Source organism: Clarias gariepinus, chromosome 24 (assembly GCF_024256425.1).
Source record: "Clarias gariepinus isolate MV-2021 ecotype Netherlands chromosome 24, CGAR_prim_01v2, whole genome shotgun sequence".
Taxonomy (NCBI): Eukaryota; Metazoa; Chordata; class Actinopteri; order Siluriformes; family Clariidae; genus Clarias; species Clarias gariepinus.
In genome coordinates, this window is record NC_071123.1 from 24,845,001 (window position 1) to 24,866,372 (window position 21,372).

At 42.8% G+C, this 21,372-nt stretch overlaps 1 protein-coding gene across 4 annotated transcripts in view; it reads right to left on the reverse strand.

Annotated features, from left to right (window-relative positions):
* The window catches only part of tenm1 (teneurin transmembrane protein 1), a 141,803-nt gene that overhangs the window by 110,703 nt on the left and 9,728 nt on the right, over positions 1-21,372 (reverse strand). The gene's annotated exons all lie outside the window — the stretch shown is intronic.

Sequence of the window (21,372 nt, forward strand, 5' to 3'; positions counted from 1 at the left end):
AAATGTTTCTCTTGTCTTGCTCTCGTCAGCTTCACTTCATTTATTATTCATTTATTCAGTGTTTCATCTGTTACAGGAAATCAAAACGAATAAAAATGGAGAGAGAGAGAGAGAGAAATAACGTGACAGAGTGAGATAAGAGGGAGATGACAGAGAGAGAATCAAAGACAGCAAAAAACAAGGGAGTGATAGAGAGAGAGAGAGAGAGAGAGAGAGGGACTCTTATCCGAGTCGAGAGCTGCTGCTGCGTCGTCACACAGAGACACAACACACTCTAATTAACTCTTCTCACCGTGTGTGCATATGTGTGCGTGTGTGTGTGTGTGTGGACGCTCCTCAGTGAGACAGCGAGTAGCAGCAGATTTAAAGCCATGACATCACACCTCACTAACGTACCATTTCATCAGCATCATCTCTCTCTCCACCTGTCTCACTCTCTCTCTCCACCTGTCTCACTCTCCCTCTCCTCCTGTCTCACTCTCTCTCTCCTCCTGTCTCTCTCTCTCTCTCTCTCCTCCCGTCTCGCTCTCTCTCTCTCCTCCCGTCTCGCTCTCTCTCTCTCCTCCCGTCTCGCTCTCTCTCTCCTCCTGTCTCGCTCTCTCTCTCCACCTGTCTCGCTCTCTCTCTCCACCTGTCTCTCACTCTCTCTCTCCTCCTGTCTCGCTCTCTCTCTCCTCTTGTCTCGCTCTCTCTCTCCACCTGTCTCTCTCTCTCTCTCCTCCTGTCTCACACCCTCTCTCCACCTGTCTCGCTCTCTCTCCACCTGTCTCACTCTTTCTCTCCTCCCGTCTCGCTATCTCTCTCTACACCTGTCTTGCTCTCTCTCTCTCCACCTGTCTCACTCTCTCTCTCCTCCTGTCTCACTCTCTCTCTCCTTCTGTCTCGCTCTCTCTCTCCACCTGTCTCACTCTCTCTCTCCTCCTGTCTCACTCTCTCTCTCTCCACCTGTCTCACTCTCTCTCTCCTCCTGTCTCACTCTCTCTCCTCCTGTCTCACTCTCTCTCCTCCTGTCTCGCTCTCTCTCTCTTCACCTGTCTCGCTCTCTCTCTCTTCACCTGTCTCGCTCTCTCTCTCCACCTGTCTCACTCTCTCTCTCCTCCTGTCTCGCTCTCTCTCTCCACCTGTCTCTCGCTCTCTCTCTCCTCCTGTCTTGCTCTCTCTCTCTACCTGTCTCACTCTCTCTCTCCACCTGTCTCGCTCTCTCTCTCCACCTGTCTCACTCTCTCTCTCCACCTGTCTCACTCTCTCTCCACCTGTCTCGCTCTCTCTCTCCTCCTGTCTTGCTCTCTCTCTCTACCTGTCTCACTCTCTCTCTCCACCTGTCTCGCTCTCTCTCTCCACCTGTCTCACTCTCTCTCTCCACCTGTCTCACTCGCTCTCCTCCTGCATTAAACACTTTTGTCTAAACAGTAAATGTTTTTGCTACAACTCAGTCCAAGAACTGCAGGAAATGTAATCCAATCTAAATAAAGCCCAACACACACACACACACACACACACACACACACACTACAGCTCCACCAACACACACACTGTGTCATTACAGTACTCTGTGATTTGGAACATTAACTAATTACCATATGCAAATGTATGCTAATGATGGACATGCTATCTGATCCCGCCCACTGCGGCGAGAGTAAAGAGGGCGTTCAACTTAACGTCGAGCCGCTAACAGCTAAAGGCTACGAGCTAAAGGCTATCAACTATCTCCAGTATAACACGGAGTGGCGGGCGGGTCTTCGTTACGCTTGACAAGGATCTTGCAAAAGTATTCATACCCCTTGTCACGTTACAACCACAAACGTAAAAGTATTTCATTGGGATTTTATGTGACAGACACAAACACAAAGTGGCACACAACTGTGAAGTGGAAGAAAAATGATACATTTTTTAATTTATTTACAAATAAAAATCTGAAAAGTGTTGTGTGCATTTGTATTCACCCCCTTTACTCTAAAAGCTCCAACTAAAATCCAGTGGAACTGACCACCTTCAGAAGTCCCCTAATTAGTAAATAGAGTCCAACAATGTGCAATCTCAGTATAAATACATCTGTTCTGTGAAACCTTCAAGGCGTTTGTTAGAGAACATTAGTGAACAAACAGCATCTTGAGGACCAAAGAACACACCAGACAGGTCAGGAACAAAGTTGTGGAGAGGTTTAAAGCAGGGTTAGGTTTTAAATGAATATCAAAAGCTTTGAACATCTCACGGAGCGCTGTTCAATCTGTCATCTGAAAATCAAAAGCGTACGGCAAAACTGCAAACCTACCAGGACGTGGACGTCCACCTAAACTGACAAGGAGAGCAATAATCAGAGCAGCAGCCAAGAGGTCCATGGTAAGTCTGGAGGAGCTGGAGAGATCCACAGCTCAGGTGGGAGAATCTGTCCACAGGACAACTACAGTATGAGTCGTGACCCTCATGGTAGAGCAACAAGAGGAAATCCATTGTTGAAAGAAATCCATAAAAAGATCTGTTTGTAGTTTGTGACAGGCCATGTTGGGGGACACAGAAGACATGTGGTAGAACGTGCTCTGGTCAGAATATTGACCTTTTTGGCCAAAATACAATCTGAAAAAGACTTGGTGGGTGGAGCTTCACCTTCCAGCAGGACAACGACCCTAAACACACAGCCGGAGCTACAATGGAATGGTTTAGATCAAAGCACATTCATGAAACTACAATGGACCAGTCACAAAGTCCAGACCTGATACCACCTGGGAATATGTGGGTGGGGGGGCACGAAAAAAAGATATTAGAAAAGCAAAAAGAAGGAAGGAAGTAAAGAAAGAAGAGAGAAAGAAAAAAGAAACTCGGTGTGTGATTTAAAAAGTTTAGCAAAAATATTTCCATATGTTGATTTATACAAAGAGTGTGTTTGTGTCTACGGCAATATCACTTAGAGCAGCAACAACAAACAACAACCTCACACACACACACACACAAACACACACAACAGTTACATACATAATGCGCACACACACACCTAATACATACAGCACACACACACAAACACACACACTACAGTTACATACATAACGCGCACCCACACACACACCTAATACATACATAATAAACATGCACACACACACACACACACACACACACACACCTAATACATCCATACCCAATAAACACACACACTACAGTTACATACATAACGCACACATACAGTACACATATACACACACACACACCTAATACGCACAAACACACACACACACACACAACCAAAGCACACTTGCAAACACACTCTCACACACACACACACACCCAATACACACACACTCACAATACACACACAGAATACCCCCCCCCCCACCCGAGTGAATTTACATAACCATTTAAATACGTCTACACGTCGACCAATCAGGACTCAGCATGTAAATCACCTCCACTGTAGAAAATGAGCTAAATGAGCTGTGTAAGAATAGAGTGTGTGTGTGTGTGTGTGTGTGTGTGTGTGTGTGTGTGTGTGTGTGTGCGCTTTTAGGAAGAGATATTTTAAGACTTTAAACTATCCTGAAGGCTTTTGTCATCAGCCACCACACACACACACACACACACACACACACACAGACCTGACCCCAAATGATGAATATCAGTGCCAGCATGCCATGGAGGAGCACCACACACACACACACACATTCTCTCTCTTTGGGGTTTGTATTCCATCATTATCTCTCACCTTGTCATAAGGCAACTCCCCCCCCACCCGTCTCTCTGTCTCTCTCTCTCTGTCTCTCTCTCTCTCCCTGTCTCTCTCTCTGTCTCTCTCTCTCTCTCTCTCTCTCTCTCTCCCTGTCTCTCTCTCTCTCTCTCTCCCTGTCTCTCTCTCTCTCTCTGTCTCTCTCTGTCTCTCCCTCTCTCTCCCTGTCTCTCTCTCTCTCTCTCTCTCTCCCTGTCTCTCTCTCTCTCTCTCTCTCTCCCTGTCTCTCTCTCTCTCTCTCTCCCTCTCTCTCTCTCCCTGTCTCTCTCTCTCCCTGTCTCTTTCTCTCTGTCTTCCTCTCTCTCTCCCTGTCTCTCTCTCTCTCTCTGCGTCTCTCTCTGTCTCTTTCTCTGTCTCTCTCTGTCTCTCTCTCTGTCTCTCTCTCTCTGTCTCTCTCTCTCTGTCTCTCCTCCTCATTTACCTTCAGACGGTTTTGTTTTTTTAACTCACCTCAGTTTCAGCACAACAACATTTGCATATGCACATTTATGTAAATGAGTCGGACCACAGCAGCAGAGGAGTTTCACTGTCCGGCTTTACGTTCACGCGCTCAGCGGGAGGGGGCGGGACTTACAGTCACATGTCAAAGAGAACAAAGAATAAATAAACAAAAAATGATCAAATAGATAATTAATAATTAAATGAAAAATCTTAAGCGAGCAAAAACAAACAATATGACAAAAAAATCTACAGAGACACAACTTAAAATAAAATCACACATAGATAGATAAATAAATAAATAAATAAATAAGAGGAAAAAAAGATGTATAAATTAAAAAATTTATATAAAGCAAAATAAATGAGCCAATAAATATTAAATATAAATGAAAACAATAAATAATAAAAGGACGGGAAAAATAAATGAATAAATAAATACACAATTGAAAAAGGAGAAGTAGATAAATAAACAGATTTGACATAAACAGAAGACAAAAACACCAAGCACAAACAAATAAATTAATAAATAATGGATAAAGAACACGATAGGTGAAATAAAAAAAAAAAAAAACTAAAAAACTATTAAATAAATAGTTAAATGAACAAATTGGGGGACGGGAGAAAAAAATGAAAAGCTCATGAAAACCACAGAAGAAAAAGCAAAGAAAAATAGATGTGTAAATAAGAGAACAAATAAAGAAATAAAAGATCGGCCCTTCGGCTCACAGAGCTCCACCGAGCTTAAGGACCCGGAGCGTTTTCTCGTGGAACTCACGATTCTCACTCTGGGAGGCGGGGCCTAAAGGGGCGGGGCGACCGCAGCCAGCACTCATGCTCAGTTGTGAGACGTGACGCGAGGGAGATATTTACAGCGAGGAGTCGCGACGAGCGGCGCGAATAAGGAGGAAAAGAAAACTTCAGAATCAAACGCCTCCACCGATCGACTCGGCCTCAGGAAGCAGAACAAAACTCTCTCTCGGGAGTCACGCTGAGGGGGAAGAAATCAAGGTAGTATGGAACAAAAAAACACTGTGTATCAGAACATCTGAAAATCTAAAACTCCAACATGATCTTCATCATCTTCATCATCATCATCATCATCATCATCCCAAAACGACATTTAAAACTTTTTCCTGCGATAGGGGAATCTCCTCCACACCCCCATCACCCCCAGAGACCCCCCCCCCCACTCTACACACTCACACACACACACACACACACACACTCAGTAAGCGAGAGCAGATTAGCATTTCAGACAGAACAGACAAGCTCACTCGCCGAGAGTTCTGCGTTCCCCCGTTTCCCCCGCGGGAAAACAAAAACTGATCGAAATGCAGCGAAGTTACAACCGCACGGCAACAAAGAGAATACAAATGTACAAATTAGGAGTGTGTTTAGGATGACACACACACACACACACACACATTATTTAAACCCAGTGTCTGATACATAAACAATAATTCCGCGTCTCGGGCGTTATTAGCGGGCGAGCCTTTGATGTGCGCGTGTAAAACGTACAAAGCCTTTACGCACATGTTTTTGTTTTTAAATGGCAACAAAATGTCAGTTTACCTTAAAAAAAAAACTTTAAAAAGTGGGCGGAGTCTGTGGGACTAGCAGTAACCGCGCTTTGAGATCTCGCTCTTCTTATGTCAGTAACAGGCTGTAACTGCTTTAATCCCTCACTCTTTCTGCTCCTCTCATCCCTTTTTCATCACCTCTTTCATTTCATGCGACTTTCCCTTTAACGTCCTCCCACCTCTCACTCTCTCTCTCTCTCTCCCTGTAATTTCATCCCTATCTCCATTTTGATTCCTCTTCTCTTTCATTCCCCTCACTCCTCCTACCTCTCTCTCTCTCTCTCCTACACAGTCTTTATTATTCGTCATCTTGTTCTTTCTTTCGTCTCAACTTCTGTTCTCACTCTCAATCTCAGTCTTATTATTATTATTATTATTATTATTGTTTTCCCTAATTTTAGACAGACAAGTATATTTCTGTCATCAATCCCCCTTCAATGTGTGTGTGTGTGTGTGTGTGTGTGTGTGTGTGTACGACTAATGAAATGGTTGGAATTCGGAGCCCGGCAGCCATGTCCTAATTCTCATTCGCAGTAGCATATTAATTTTCCGGAGTTCATAATAGGACTTCCCTTCCCCGCGGCGCGGCGCAAATTGGATCAATTTTCATAATCTGTCATTGTTGGTGAACGGCGGGTCTCGTCTCCCCGAACGCTTATTGATCTCCGTCTGCCGCCGACGCGTCACCTCGCTCGTTTGTTTTTTTTTTCTCCTGCCGAAACGGTTACGCAAAGCGTCCTGCGAAAAAGCATCGGACCTCATAATCCGATCCCTGTGTGTGTTTCAATCCGGTGCGGTACAGGGGTGTGTGCAGACGGAGTGTGTATCAGGGAGCTACATACACACTGGAGTTTTACACTCAGCGAGCGAAATACCCATGATCCCCTCACAAGATATCCCACGATGCACCACAGGAGGTTAGTATCCCACTAACACACCAAATACAGCGGGGGTTGGAGCGCCAGTCCAGACATCACTTTCACTAATACTGTAAACAAGTTCCTCCCAGGTTCCTCAGGGGTTCCTCCACTTCACACAGACTTACACTCCCCTTACAGCACAGGAGGAGTAACTCCAGCCCTCTGCGTCCTCACAACCTCACGCCCATGTCTCCAGAACACAGTGTTCTCGTGGTCCGGTCCCTGCAGAACCCCCGTGTGTTCCAGGACGAGCTCCATGGTAACCCTAAAGTTACACCACAGTTCAGTTTCAGACCCATTACACTTCTAGAAAAGTAACATTGTTTTCTTTAGGCTGTTCATTGACATTTTCTTTTTTTTTGTTGCTAGAAATAAAAGATTCCTGTGTTTTCAAGGCCGATATATTTGTCTAGAAGATACAAAACCCTGTAAAAATTTTTTCTTCTCATTTGTTCTTATTGTTGTTGTTTTTTTTTCCTAAAAAAAAAGAACACTGAACACATGATTTTTATATTTTTCTAGGAAAAAAAACCTCTGTGTTCTCAACATCAATAAATATTCTAAGAAAAAAACCCACAACAACCCTGCGCTTTCAGGATTGAAATATTTTCTATAAAGAAAAAGAACCCTGTGTTCTCAAAGCCTATTGTATATTTCTAGAATAAGGTGTTTCTCCTAGAAAAAAAGATCATGTGTTTATGGTTGATTTTTTTTTTTCCAGGAAAAAATAGTTCTGTGTTTTCCGGAGTGTAAACAAAATGCAGCTCTGTGACGCGTGGAATGTGTGTGTGTGTGTGTGTGTGTGTGTGTTTTTTTTTTAAGGACTTTGTGTTATCTGGATTGTTATATTTTATAGAACACAAAAACCTTGGGTTTCCCAGCTAGCATGCTAATTTTTTTTAGCTTTAAGTTATCTCTGCCGCATGTTCCTCCAGCTCACAAAGACTTGAGTTCATCTCTGTTATGGTTCGAAACATGCATTTCCTTCGGGATTGTTAACTCAGTAAATAATTCATCTGGACAATAAATTGGTATTTGAACATTTCCCTTTATAAAACATAAAAATAAAAAAAATCGATTAAATGGTATTGAATTAAAAGCATGACATTTCAGCACAATTGCACGAAATGATGAAGGCTTTGTAAGGACGCGGAAATGTCATGTTTTTAATTTAATAAAGTCATATTGACTTTTTGCCCTTATAGAAGGAGTGTTGTGCTCTTGTCCTTCAAGTGCTGCGAGGTTTGAGGGTATTTCCGTTGGCCCAGTTCTCACCCTGTTCCCCCGAGTGCGGGACTGGACCAAGTACCGAATGATAAAACACACAGAGGGAATGTACAACTTACTAGTTACATATCGGTTAAATCACCCCATTGACTGAAATAACATGGCGCATTTAAAATTAGTATTTTAAAAACATTCTGTAGCAGCCAGAACTGGGACCCAGGAATGTAAGAATTTAGCGGTAAAGGCACTTAGGAATACGAGGTCCTGGGAATTCAGAGACCCAATAAAGTAATGCTTTTTCAGGGACACAGGAATATATGCCACTGGCAATACGAGGACATGGAAATATAAGGTTTTTGCAATATACCTAGCTAAGAAAATATTGCCTTGGGAGCTCAGGAACTCAGGGAAACACAGCCTGGGAAATTTAGGGACCCAATAATATAACACCCCAGGAAGATAAGAAACCTGCAATATAACGCTTTGGAAATACAGGGACTCGGGAATATTATGTCTTTTGAATAAGAAAATTGAACACATAAAGTTTGGCATTACAGAAACCCAGGAACATAAGGTATTCGTAAAACACGAGATTATAAAGCATTGGGAATACAGGGACCAGAAACGATAAATCTATGGAAATACAGGGACCTTGGAATATAAGGTCTTGTGAATACAGAAGCATGGAGTCGAGGTGTCTCTCAAATACAAATAGCTGCGGCTACATAGCCTTGTAAATAAGGCTGTAGGAATACAGGGACCTGGGATTATAAACTCCTGGGAACACAGGGACCTGCGATTATAACCTCCTGGGAACACAGGGACCTGCGATTATAACCTCCTGGGAACACAGGGACCTGGGATTATAACCTCCAGGAAATACAGGGACCTGAGATTATAACCTACTGGGAACACAGGGACCTGAGATTATAACCTCCTGGGAAACCAGGGACCTGCGATTATAACCTCCAGGAAATACAGAGACCTGAGATTATAACCTCCTGGGAAACCTGGGACCTGCGATTATAACCTCCTGGGAAACCAAGGACCTGAGATTATAACCTCCAGGAAATACAGGGACCTGAGATTATAACCTCCTGGGAACACAGGGACCTGCGATTATAACCTCCTGGGAACACAGGGATCTGCAGTTATAACCTCCTGGGAAACCTGAGATTATAACCTACTGGGAACACAGGGACCTGAGATTATAACCTCCTGGGAAACCAGGGACCTGCGATTATAACCTCCAGGAAATACAGGGACCTGAGATTATAACCTCCTAGGAACACAGGGACCTGGGATTATAACCTCCAGGAAATACAGAGACCTGAGATTATAACCTCCTGGGAAACCTGGGACCTGCGATTATAACCTCCTGGGAACACAGGGACCTGCGATTATAACCTCCTGGGAAACCAAGGACCTGAGATTATAACCTCCAGGAAATACAGGGACCTGAGATTATAACCTCCTGGGAACACAGGGACCTGCGATTATAACCTCCTGGGAACACAGGGATCTGCGGTTATAACCTCCTGGGAAACCTGGGATTATAACCTCCTGGGAAACTAGGGACCTGAGATTTCAACCTCCTGGGAAACCAGGGACCTGCGATTATAACCTCCAGGAAATACAGGGACCTGAGATTATAACCTCCTAGGAACACAGGGACCTGGGATTATAACCTCCAGGAAATACAGAGACCTGAGATTATAACCTCCTGGGAAACCTGGGATTATAACCTCCTGGGAACACAGGGACCTGCGATTATAACCTCCTGGGAAACCAAGGACCTGAGATTATAACCTCCAGGAAATACAGGGACCTGAGATTATAACCTCCTGGGTACACAGGGACCTGCGATTATAACCTTCTGGGAATACAGGGATCTGCGGTTATAACCACCAGGAAATATAGGGACCTGCGATTATAACCTCCTGGGAAACCAGGGACCTGAGATTATAACCTCCTGGGAAACCAGGGACCTGCGATTATAACCTCCAGGAAATACAGGGACCTGAGATTATAACCTCCTAGGAACACAGGGACCTGGGATTATAACCTTCTGGGAATACAGGGATCTGCGGTTATAACCACCAGGAAATATAGGGACCTGCGATTATAACCTCCTGGGAAACCAGGGACCTGAGATTATAACCTCCTGGGAAACCAGGGACCTGCGATTATAACCTCCAGGAAATACAGGGACCTGAGATTATAACCTCCTAGGAACACAGGGACCTGGGATTATAACCTTCTGGGAATACAGGGACCTGAGATTATAACCTCCTGGGAAACCAGGGACCTGAGATTATAACCTCCTGGGAATACAAGGACCTGAGATTATAACCTCCTGGGAAACCTGGGATTATAACCTCCTGGGAATACAGGGACCTGCGATAATAACCTCCTGGGAATACAGGGACCTGATATTATAACCTTCTGGGAAACCAGAGACCTGAGATTATAACCTTCTGGGAATACAGGGACCTGCGATTATAACCTCCTGGGAAACCAGGGACCTGAGATTATAACCTCCTGGAAACACAGGGACCTAAGATTATAACCTCCTGGGAATACAGGGACCTGAGATTATAACCTCCTGGGAACACAGGGACCTGAGATTATAACCTCCTGGGAATACAGGGACCTGAGATTATAACCTCCTGGGAACACAGGGATCTGCGGTTATAACAACCAGGAAATATAGGGACCTGCGATTATAACCTCCTGGGAAACCAGGGACCTGCGATTATAACCTCCTGGGAAACCAGGGACCTGCGATTATAACCTTCAGGAAATACAGGGACCTGAGATTATAACCTCCTAGGAACACAGGGACCTGCGATTATAACCTTCTGGGAATACAGGGATCTGCGGTTATAACCACCAGGAAATATAGGGACCTGCGATTATAACCTCCTGGGAAACCAGGGACCTGAGATTATAACCTCCTGGGAAACCAGGGACCTGCGATTATAACCTCCAGGAAATACAGGGACCTGCGATTATAACCTCCAGGCAATACAGGGACCTGAGATTATAACCTCCTAGGAACACAGGGACCTGGGATTATAACCTTCTGGGAATACAGGGACCTGAGATTATAACCTCCTGGGAAACCAGGGACCTGAGATTATAACCTCCTGGGAATACAGGGACCTGAGATTATAACCTCCTGGGAAACCTGGGATTATAACCTCCTGGGAACACAGGGACCTGAGATTATAACCTTCTGGGAACACAGGGACCTAAGATTATAACCTCCTGGGAACACAGAGACCTGCGATTATAACCTCCTGGGAAACCAGGGACCTGAGATTATAACCTCGTGGGAATACAGGGACCTGAGATTATAACCTCCTGGGAAACCTGGGATTATAACCTCCTGGGAATACAGGGACCTGCGATAATAACCTCCTGGGAATACAGGGACCTGATATTATAACCTTCTGGGAAACCAGAGACCTGAGATTATAACCTTCTGGGAATACAGGGACCTGCGATTATAACATCCTGGGAAACCAGGGACCTGGGATTATAACCTCCTGGGAATACAGGGACCTGAGATTATAACCTTCTGGGAATACAGGGACCTGAGATTATAACCTCCTGGGAAACCTGGGATTATAACCTCCTGGGAATACAGGGACCTGAGATTATAACCTCCTGGGAATACAGGGACCTGAGATTATAACCTTCTGGGAATACAGGGACCTGAGACCTGTGTACCTGACTTTAGTACATAGACAGTAAACCTCTTTTACCATGAGAGATTTAACTCGGTCTTTAGTCTCCTGGATAATTTACAGAACTTCGTTCCTCTGCAGTTCTTCAAGACACAGTCTGAAAACCTCGGCCTCATTTTTTAAAATAATAACAGCCATTATTATGATAAAACTGAAATAACAAAATTACGCACAATTCTCAGAAGACTCGACGCCGACTTTCAGAAACGAGCTCTTCATCCAACAAGCGCTTCAATTAAAACAATTTAATCAGGGTTTGCTCCTGAGGACCAGCGAGAGCGAGGCACGCCATCCTGTCTGATTACAGAGCAGCCCAGAGTCACCTCTGCATTAACACACACACACACACACACACACACACACACACACACACACAGACCGGCCTCATGGGGGAGCGGGTCTCACCGCCTGTCTGTCTCACCGCCTGTCTGTCTCACCGCCTGATCATCACCTGTCTCACTGTCTGTCTGTCTGTCTTTTTCACTGCCTGTCTCATTAACTATCTGCCTGCCTGTCTGTCTCCCTACCTGTCTCTCTTATTCCCTGCATTTCTGTCTGCATGCCTGTCTCCCTGTCTCTCTCTCTCAGTCTGTGTGACTCACTTCCAGTCTGTCTCACTACCAGTCTCTCCCACTGTCTGTCTCACTGTGTGTCTGTCTGTCTCACTGCCTCCTACTGCCTGTCTTACCACCTGTTTGTCTGTGTCTTCTTGCCTGTCTGTGTCTATCACTACCTCACTTACTGACTGTCTATCTTTCTTTAGGTCTCTCTATCTGTCTGGATAATTCCTGTCTGTATGCCTGACCTGTCTGTCTATCCGTCTCAGCTTCTTACTCTTTGTTTTGTCTCTCTGTCTGTCAATTTGTCTCACTGTCTGCCGCCCAGTCTGCCATACTGACTCACTATCTTACCCTTTGTCTCTCTGTCCTTTCCATCCACTGCTTGATCTCTCTATGTCTTTCTCTCTTCTCCAACCCTCTCGCCCTGCTTTGCTCACTCTCTCTGAGTCTCTCTCGTCCTCCATCAATCCTGTTTCCTCCTCATATCTCTGCCTTATCTTTCTTTCACCCCCTTTTTTTAATCCATCTTTCCCCGTCTCCTAATCTCTCCTGCTGTCTCACTATCTCTCCACCCATCTCCTATCTCTTCATCTGCTCTTATCCCGTCTCCATCTTTCTTTTTCGTCGTCTTCCTCGCGTTCCTGTGCCTTTCACTCCTCCTGTCTCTCCGTCTCTCTCTCTCTCTTCCTATCCACCCACACACACTTCTTTTTCAGAGGACATATCCGGTGTAGAGCGACTAGCAGAGAAGAAGAATACAGTCCCCATCTCACGAACACTCACACACTCACACACAATCACACACACACACACACACTCTGAGCGAGTGAATAAAGCTGTCCTGCTGTGAATCAGAGCAGTGTGACTCTGCTGAATGAGTCACAGCGATTCAGAGAGTGTGTAAGAACGAAAACGCTCCCGCCATCGATGATATAAAATCAGGAAGCGCGTCAGTTCAGGATCACGCTTCGGATTAAAATCCTGATTAAAAAAATGCAAATTTTAAACAAATCATCTGAAGCCCCACCTACAAATCAATACAACCTGTCTGACAGCTACAGTCGTTCCAGACGCTTTTAAGGAAAACATTTTCCGCGATCATTTGCATGCGTTCACTTGATGCAAAATTCGTGACTGTAAGCAGTATAGTTACAATCACATAAGGTTACTTTATTTATTTATTTATTTATTTTTTATTTACCAAAGTAAAATGTTTTATGACCACTTTAATTCATACAGGTTTGGTCAACAAACAACAACAACAATAATAATAATAATTAAAAAGAAATTTAATAATCCGACCAAACCACCCATCCTCCACTGCGTCTTGACATAACTAGCAGCCCAGACGTACAGCTTCACAACAACGTCATGCTACTCACAACCATTACACACTTTTTTTAAACAGAACACGACACTAAAGCTGGCAAAGCATTCTGGGTAGCACGCAATCATCCCTCAGCCGCCGGGAATAACGCCGCTAAAATAACGTGCGACCGAGCTCGATTCAGGACTGGCTAATCGCACGGCCTCGCTGTCAGGGAGACATCTGAGCGGCAAACACGCGGGAGATAAACAGGAAGTGGTGTTTTAGCGCTGTCAGTTGGGCTGTATAGATTTTCTGACGCGTGGAAACTCGGCCAAACGGCGATTTAAATTCCTCTCGGTTTTCAGCCAGGAGAAAACGGAGGCAGACTCCGAGACCTCAGCGCGGCTGAAGATAACTGAAAGTGACACCGGCACAGGAAAAAGAAAAGGCGAAACACTGCCTCACACACACAAACACACACACACACACACACTTTCAAGCAGTGGTATGTGGGATTCAAGCCGCGAGGATGTGGAATGGAGAGCTGTGTTACGCTAGGACTGATTTTCACACCGCGGATCAGATTCCTGAATGTTCCAGCGCTTTCCTTATAAAAAAACTAAACTCATTTAAAGGCTGTAAGCGTTAGGACACACTACAATACACACTCTGTAATGTTTATATGATTTAAATAAACTCCGAAAGTGTTCAACCAACACAATATTCACAGGTACAAAGCTAACTAGCGTCTAACACAAGGCTGAGTCCCAAATCTCTCTCTAACCCCTAAACAAGGGCACTACTTGGTGTGTGGAACAAGGGATTGTACACCCTACATAGTGCACTAGCTTTACATTAAACACTGTGAAGTTAGCGGAGCTGATATTCTAAAGTGGAATAAGTGTAAATCTGGTGAGTTTCTCAGGACTGTCCACCACCTCCATGGTTTATTCTCCTCAACTTAGGGCTACAGAGTACCGCTAAGAGTTTAACACCACTCTCACCTCCTGTTAATTATAATTACTGTCGCTCGTGGTTAGTTAGGCGCAGAAGGAGATGTGTGGGCGGAGCAAAATAACTGGTTAAACAAAAAACTAATCATAATATTCAGCACACCAGCAGGACCTCGAGTCTGATACTCCTTTAATATATAACACACACACACACACACACACACACATATATATATATATATATATATATAGTGTATATAAGAATGTGTTTAATATATAAATAACACATTTGACTGTATAACACACAGTCTGTACAGCACAACCATTTACACGTTTATTTTTTCCTCTGAGCTCCAACTGTCTCATCAGATCCTGCAAACACGAAAAATTTACTGTGAAAAAAAACCACTCGTTAAGGAGAGCTCTCGTTAGTAATAAAACAAATGTTCCAACAATAATATAAACAGACGAGTTGATTATCCTCTCATTATTTACAGTAAATTTATTCGATATTGTTAACCTTACACACACACACACACACACACTGAGTCGACCTGATTGGTTAAATTTAATAATAATAATAATAATAATAATAATAAAATGTAAAAATTTTTAAAACATTTTAAAAAAGGAAATCAGAGCTACAATATTAAACGTAATCATTTATATAACATCATATTATTCATTATTAATAAGTTTAATACACAGATACAAACTCATTGGAGGTCTTGCTCTCGAATTGAGTTTACGCTTTACAAAAAAAGATACATTCCTAAAAATATATATTATAATTACGGTGAGTACACACACACACACACACATATATATATATATATATATATATATATATTATTATTTTTTTTTTTATGTGATACTCGTACTGCTGCTGCTGTCATACCTACACGCCATATCGTTTCCCTCTTACACACCGTTATATTAAACATTCTGCACATTCCGTATAATTTATACGTTTAATATATTTTAAATAAATTTTATTTTATTGTAACTGTAAATATGTAAATTTGTAGATTTTTTTTTTTTGTAGTGCATTTTTTCTCTCCCTTTTCTCTCCTATCGTTCCTTTTCAGGTCGTGACGAGTCGTATAAGCGTTTCACTGCGTATCACACGTGACAAATACATAATATCTTTAATATCTGTAAATTATTTGCCTTTTTTTCACTGATGTGACCACTAATGAGAAAAGAAAAAAAGAGAATTGAAAAAAACAAGTGTGTGTGTTTGTGTGTGTGTGTGTGTGAGAGAGAGAGAGATATATTAGCAATTATATTTAAGTATGATTTATGGTTTTTTAGCAGTGGAAGCTAATTGATGCGCGTGTTTAATAAATTATAAAAGAGAAGGTCGGAGTGCTGAAACTCTCCGGATCGATAAACTGCATTAAATAAACGTTTCATAAATCTGAGTGAGATTTTACACACGTCACCTACACCCGTCTCTCCCTTTCTTTGTCTCTCTCTCCGTCTCTCTCTATCCGTCTCTCTCTCTCAGTCTCTCTCTCTAATTTCGGCCTGGTTTCTGTTGGGGTTCTGCGAGTCGAGGGACTAACCTGTACTTGTTTAATTACCTATAGATCCGCTAATGAGTTCTCGGTAGACCGGAGAGGGAAGAGAAACTCTCGGCTGATTCAATACGCTCCATTAAGGGCTTCGATCCTGCACCGTGCTACGTGCTGACCGCTAATTGACGACCTTTTGCTAACCCTTAGCTCCGGTTGGTACGTGCTAACACACGGTTATCGCAGACACCGCTGAATTAGCCTTCGCTAGCAAAGATTTCCATACACGTCTTTTAATATAAGGTCAAATCAAAGAGGGTAAAAAAAAACGCTGGACGCTTTAGCCGGCTACACTGAAGACATGCTAGTCTCTGCTAAAACAGGGAAAATATACTTTTAGCTGTCACTTTATGAAAAACATTCACGCTCTCGTCTGCATCTGAAATTGTTCGGTGTTTATAATTTAAGGATAACAACGGTAACACAGATTAAGAAAAACAAAAGCCTAATGCTAATCGTTAGCATGAACCAGGCTTTAGCCGAGAGCAGGAAGAGACTCTCGGTTGTTGCTTCGGAAATATACTGTTCACAGTTTCAAGAGCGCCTCAGGGAAACCTCAGTGTGTATGCGCGCGCACACACACACACACACACACACACAGAGCCACTGTCTGCCTCTTATTGAACAAGGAGCTAACCACAAATCACACACGCCTCTCTTGGGCTCCGCGGAAAGTGTGAAGCCGAGTGTAAATTTCTCATCCGTCTCATCCGTATGCGATCGCTCCGCCGACAGCCGCTGATTCCCCGAAAGCTACCACAAACCCAGAAACACTGTATGGTTTTTTGTTTTGTTTTTTACCTGAGGAACTGTTTAATCTGTTGCGTTTGTCTCTTTTATATCCACAAGAAACGACAAAAAAAATAAAATAATAAAGGCAGAGGAGCATCTTCACACCTTCATCCGAATTACCCATGCAAACACCTATGAATATGCATGAATATGCAAATGAGGGCCCGACTCCTGCCATCCTTTTACATGCAAATGTGTCATTTGATTTTCGTACCTGTAACAAATTTACTTTCGTTACTCCAGGATGGAGATGGAGCGCATGGGGAGCATGTTGGGATGGGGAGCATGTTGGGGGCCTATACTGTGTGTGTGTGTGTTTGTTGGATGAACGGGGGGCGCTGGACATCATGGGATTTGTGGATTGTTTTACTTACAATTTTATCAGTCAATCAGGAATGCCGACTTTTTTTGATAATAACAACCAACATTTATCTTTAAACCTAAAGGAAATCCAGTTGCCATGGTAACTAAAAACTTTTAAATAATAAAAAAAAAAAGTTTAACAAACATAATTCGCTAAAACCTACGTATCATACACATAACATGTTTGACATTTCGACCTGTCCCCTATACAGCACACAGTACACTGTGGTTCAGGGCGGGGCCAAAGCCAATAGCCAGTCACCATGGTAACGCGGTGTGCTTCGTGCACAATGCTCGAAACGGCTAATCATTGGTTCAGCTAGCTCGTACCACCTCAATTAAAAGGTATTTTAGCCAAGTGGCATCATTTACATTACTTAGTGCGGTGTTATACGGTTTGAAAACGTAGCCAAAGACAATGTCCAGTTGCCACGGTAACTTAGCAAGTGTGTGTGCGTTAATGTTAGCGAGTGTGACTGTGAGTGCGGATGTGCATGCATGTTCCAGTGGAAAGGAAAACAAACACTTAATGAAAACAGATGCCGCGTTATTTATAAGTTTATTAGAGACAAACCGCCGCCTCGGTGGTGTTTTTTCCCTTTTTTTCTATATGATGGCAGAGGAAAAAGTTTATGGAGAAGTCTGCGTGCTAATCATCACGACGCAGCACTGTACATAAGGAAACGGAGTCGCCATGGAAACGCCATCTGCTGTGTCTTTGCCACAAAGACGTCTGAGAGCCGGACCGGGTAAAAGACATGGACACGTGCCAAACTCACAGCTAATCATGCTAGCTTACTGCACACTACCGTGCTCGTGTCACATGCTGTCTGGCACCCGCGTACATCCCGTGTGGAATACGCAGTCGCCATGGAAACGCTCGAGCTCTCGTGTCGTACTATTTTGGACCGACGGATACAGCGCCACGTGGTGAAGGACGAAGACTAAACAAGTGAGTGGTCGCCAGGAAACCTGGAATTCCCCGCTGCCTACAAGCATTCACTTCAGGTAGCTGGTTGTGCCTTTGCCTACCTTTTGCCAACAGCTAGTTGTCATGGAAACGGTGAGAATGCTAAGATTTTTTATAGTTTTGGGGTTTTTTTTTTGCACACATAACATGCTGTTTTTATAGCAGAAATACTTAGTACGACATTTTTTTTTAAATTACAAAATAAATAAACAAATGCTTGGTTGCCATGGTAACCAAGAAGGCTTCAGGTACTGGAAAACCTGATAGCAGTTTGTACAGCTTAATTTTTGAAATTTATACTGTTAAGTAGCATGTTATGTAAATTGGGATGGAGCCAAATTGAAGAAGTTGCCATGGAAACCTAGACTTCGCAGTGACGGCTAATCCGTTTGTTTGGTTTGCTAACAATAACAGTCATGGCTAATAGTTATTTTTTGTTCACTAGCCCACATTGTTTCTTTTTTTTGCTAAAGTGTTTGTAGTCACTGTGGTGTGCAGTATTTCTCTCAGTACGTCGTATATCGAGCGGTTTTAGACGTAGCCAACTGCGATGGCTTGTCTTTGTGTTAACCGCTGAGGCTTTGGCATGGCACAAGCGTAGCATTAAGATAATCACGACAAAACCCGAGAAGAAGCTAGACACGAAGCTAACGACTGTGCGTACGCTAACACGGGACACATTACGTGTTAAACGTCAGGATCGCTCCACGTCCATCATTATCCCGCTCAGAACGCAGAGATCCGGTTCCTCTGTGCAGGTCTGAAAGGATGAAGGCTAGTGGTAGGAAAAGCGAGAGTAATAGCTCATCATGGGGAAATTGGTGTGGACAGCGGGAGGGGAGGAGGTGTGCGACTTTAACACAGCGAGAAAATTACAGCCTTCCACCGTAAGGACTGTAATTCATCCGTAAAAGGTCAGGAGAGTTACGGGAATGTCGCAAGACTTTCAAGCGAGAGAGAGAGAGAGAGAAAGAGAGGGGCAGCGATGGGGGGGAATAAAAGGGAGGAAGAAAGACAGACGGCAGGGAGAAAGACAGCAGGGATGAGGACAGAGGAGGAGAGGAAGATGAGAGGATCATTAATAAAGCTTGTCTTCATCCCGGTGTGAGTCGATGCACCGGCCAGAGACCGGTTAACCCGCGCGACCCGCGATCGCACCCGCCGCGCCCCGACAGCGCATGCTTTTACACAATAACGTCACGGTGCCACAAACATCTTAAAATATCGTCTTTACTCCTGTAATGACACAGCAGGCGACGCATTCTCAGCAGCGTGTGCTTACCCAGATCAGAATCTGTCCTGTTTGGACGGTGCCATGAGGACAGATGTCTTTCTTATTCGGGACAAATTTAAAAGCAGCCTCGCACCTGTTTCTTGGAAAAACACACACACAAAATCCCAGCATTCCGTTCCCCAGATGGAGCATCTTTGATGACTCGAGAAACGTCTGACGGAAGCGTCGCTCCAAATCGCAAATCATTTGTGTGTGTGTGTGTGTTATAAACTGTAAAAAAAAAAAAGACTTAGTAATAGTCCAAATCAGTTTACATCCATTATATTACAGTTGTATTAATTGTATTATTAATATTATTATTATTATTATTATAAAGTGTATTAACTCATACTCTGCGTAAGTCAGGATATGTAGAACCCGCCGTTATGTAAAGCGCAACAAGGGGTGTTTAAGGACACGTAAAACACCGCTGGTACAAAATACCTACTGAAGTAAAACTGATTTATCAGGTCCAATTAAAAAACTGCTGATTAAAGCGACTCGAGACATTTTGTCACATTGTCTACGTGATCCACACTGGACCTCATCACCATCATCACCATCATCATCATCATCATCATCAGGGTCTAGCCTTAAAACGCTTTAAAACGTCCTAGAACCCTGATGTGTATTTATCACTAGAACTCGCACTACGCTAGTGCATTACATCTAACGCTAACGGTAAAAACGTGTGCTAGCATTGTTAGGAAATTCGTACAGTTTCACAGACAGGCACGTTACAAAGCATGTTTTAAAAAAATTATAATTTTCTATGGTTCTTATGTGATGTCCCTGAGTGCTAATCACATGTCATGTTTGGACAGGATAGTTTTTTGTTTTTTTTTTTTTGGGGGGGGGGGGGGGGGGGTCTTGCAGTGTTCCTGTTAGTGTGTGTGAGTGTGTGTGTGTGTGTGTGTGTGTGAAACTGAACTAAGATGAGAGGAGGTAGGGGGCTACTATGTAGGACGACCTTCAAATTAACATGGGCGTCAACGCACAAACACACACACACACGAAACACTGCTCTGTCGGGAAACTTCTTTAACTAGTAACCTCTCTAATGCCACTTGCTTTAGCAGCTGCTTTTTTTTTTTGCTTTTATTTTTATTTTATTTTTTGACCAACAAGTAATCACTATATACTGTAGTATTATGTGTTGCTTTCTTTTCTAACACAAATATTTTTCTGTAAATTAAATTTTTTCTATTTTTTTAAAAGGCAATAATAAAGTTTTAAATTTTAAGAAACTAACCAGTGATAAAGTTTGCTTTAAAAACTTAGGATGTCTAAGACTTTTTACACAATATGATATTATCACGATATCCAGGTGTTGATTGGATTTGCATTGCAATTTTGTACCATCCAATTTTTATAAAAGGCCCAATACATTATTACATTATTTTTTCAGATTGTTAAAATTCTAAACAAACTTAGTAAATAATTAGCTCGATGCTGTGCCAATTACCTGCCAATGTGTCAAGCTTTTAGAGCCGACCATCTGCGGGGTTATAAAGAAACTGCAACATTTTACCACCTTAAATGCAAACCTAAATAAATTTTAATTCATTAAAAAAAAGAAAAACCAATTAGGATCAGTGTGGTGATACATGAACTGCAACGCAAAAGAATCACAATACCTAACGATTTTTCTCACGTCTATTAACCTGTAAATATATATATATATATAGTACATAGTTACATTAGAAAATTGTATTATCTTTAATTTCCCTAAAGAGAGTGATATTGTTAACTTCTTTTAACATTTTCACAGTTCTGATTATGACTCTATTCTAAGACAAACTTATAAGCTACACAATGCATTTTTATTTAGAAAAATAAATAAATAAAGTAAGGCAGCATGTATCATTGTGACACTTTCTATTAGCATCGTTAGATGTGTGACAATTTTACACAACATTTTTCTCTAATCTGCATTTAATTAACAA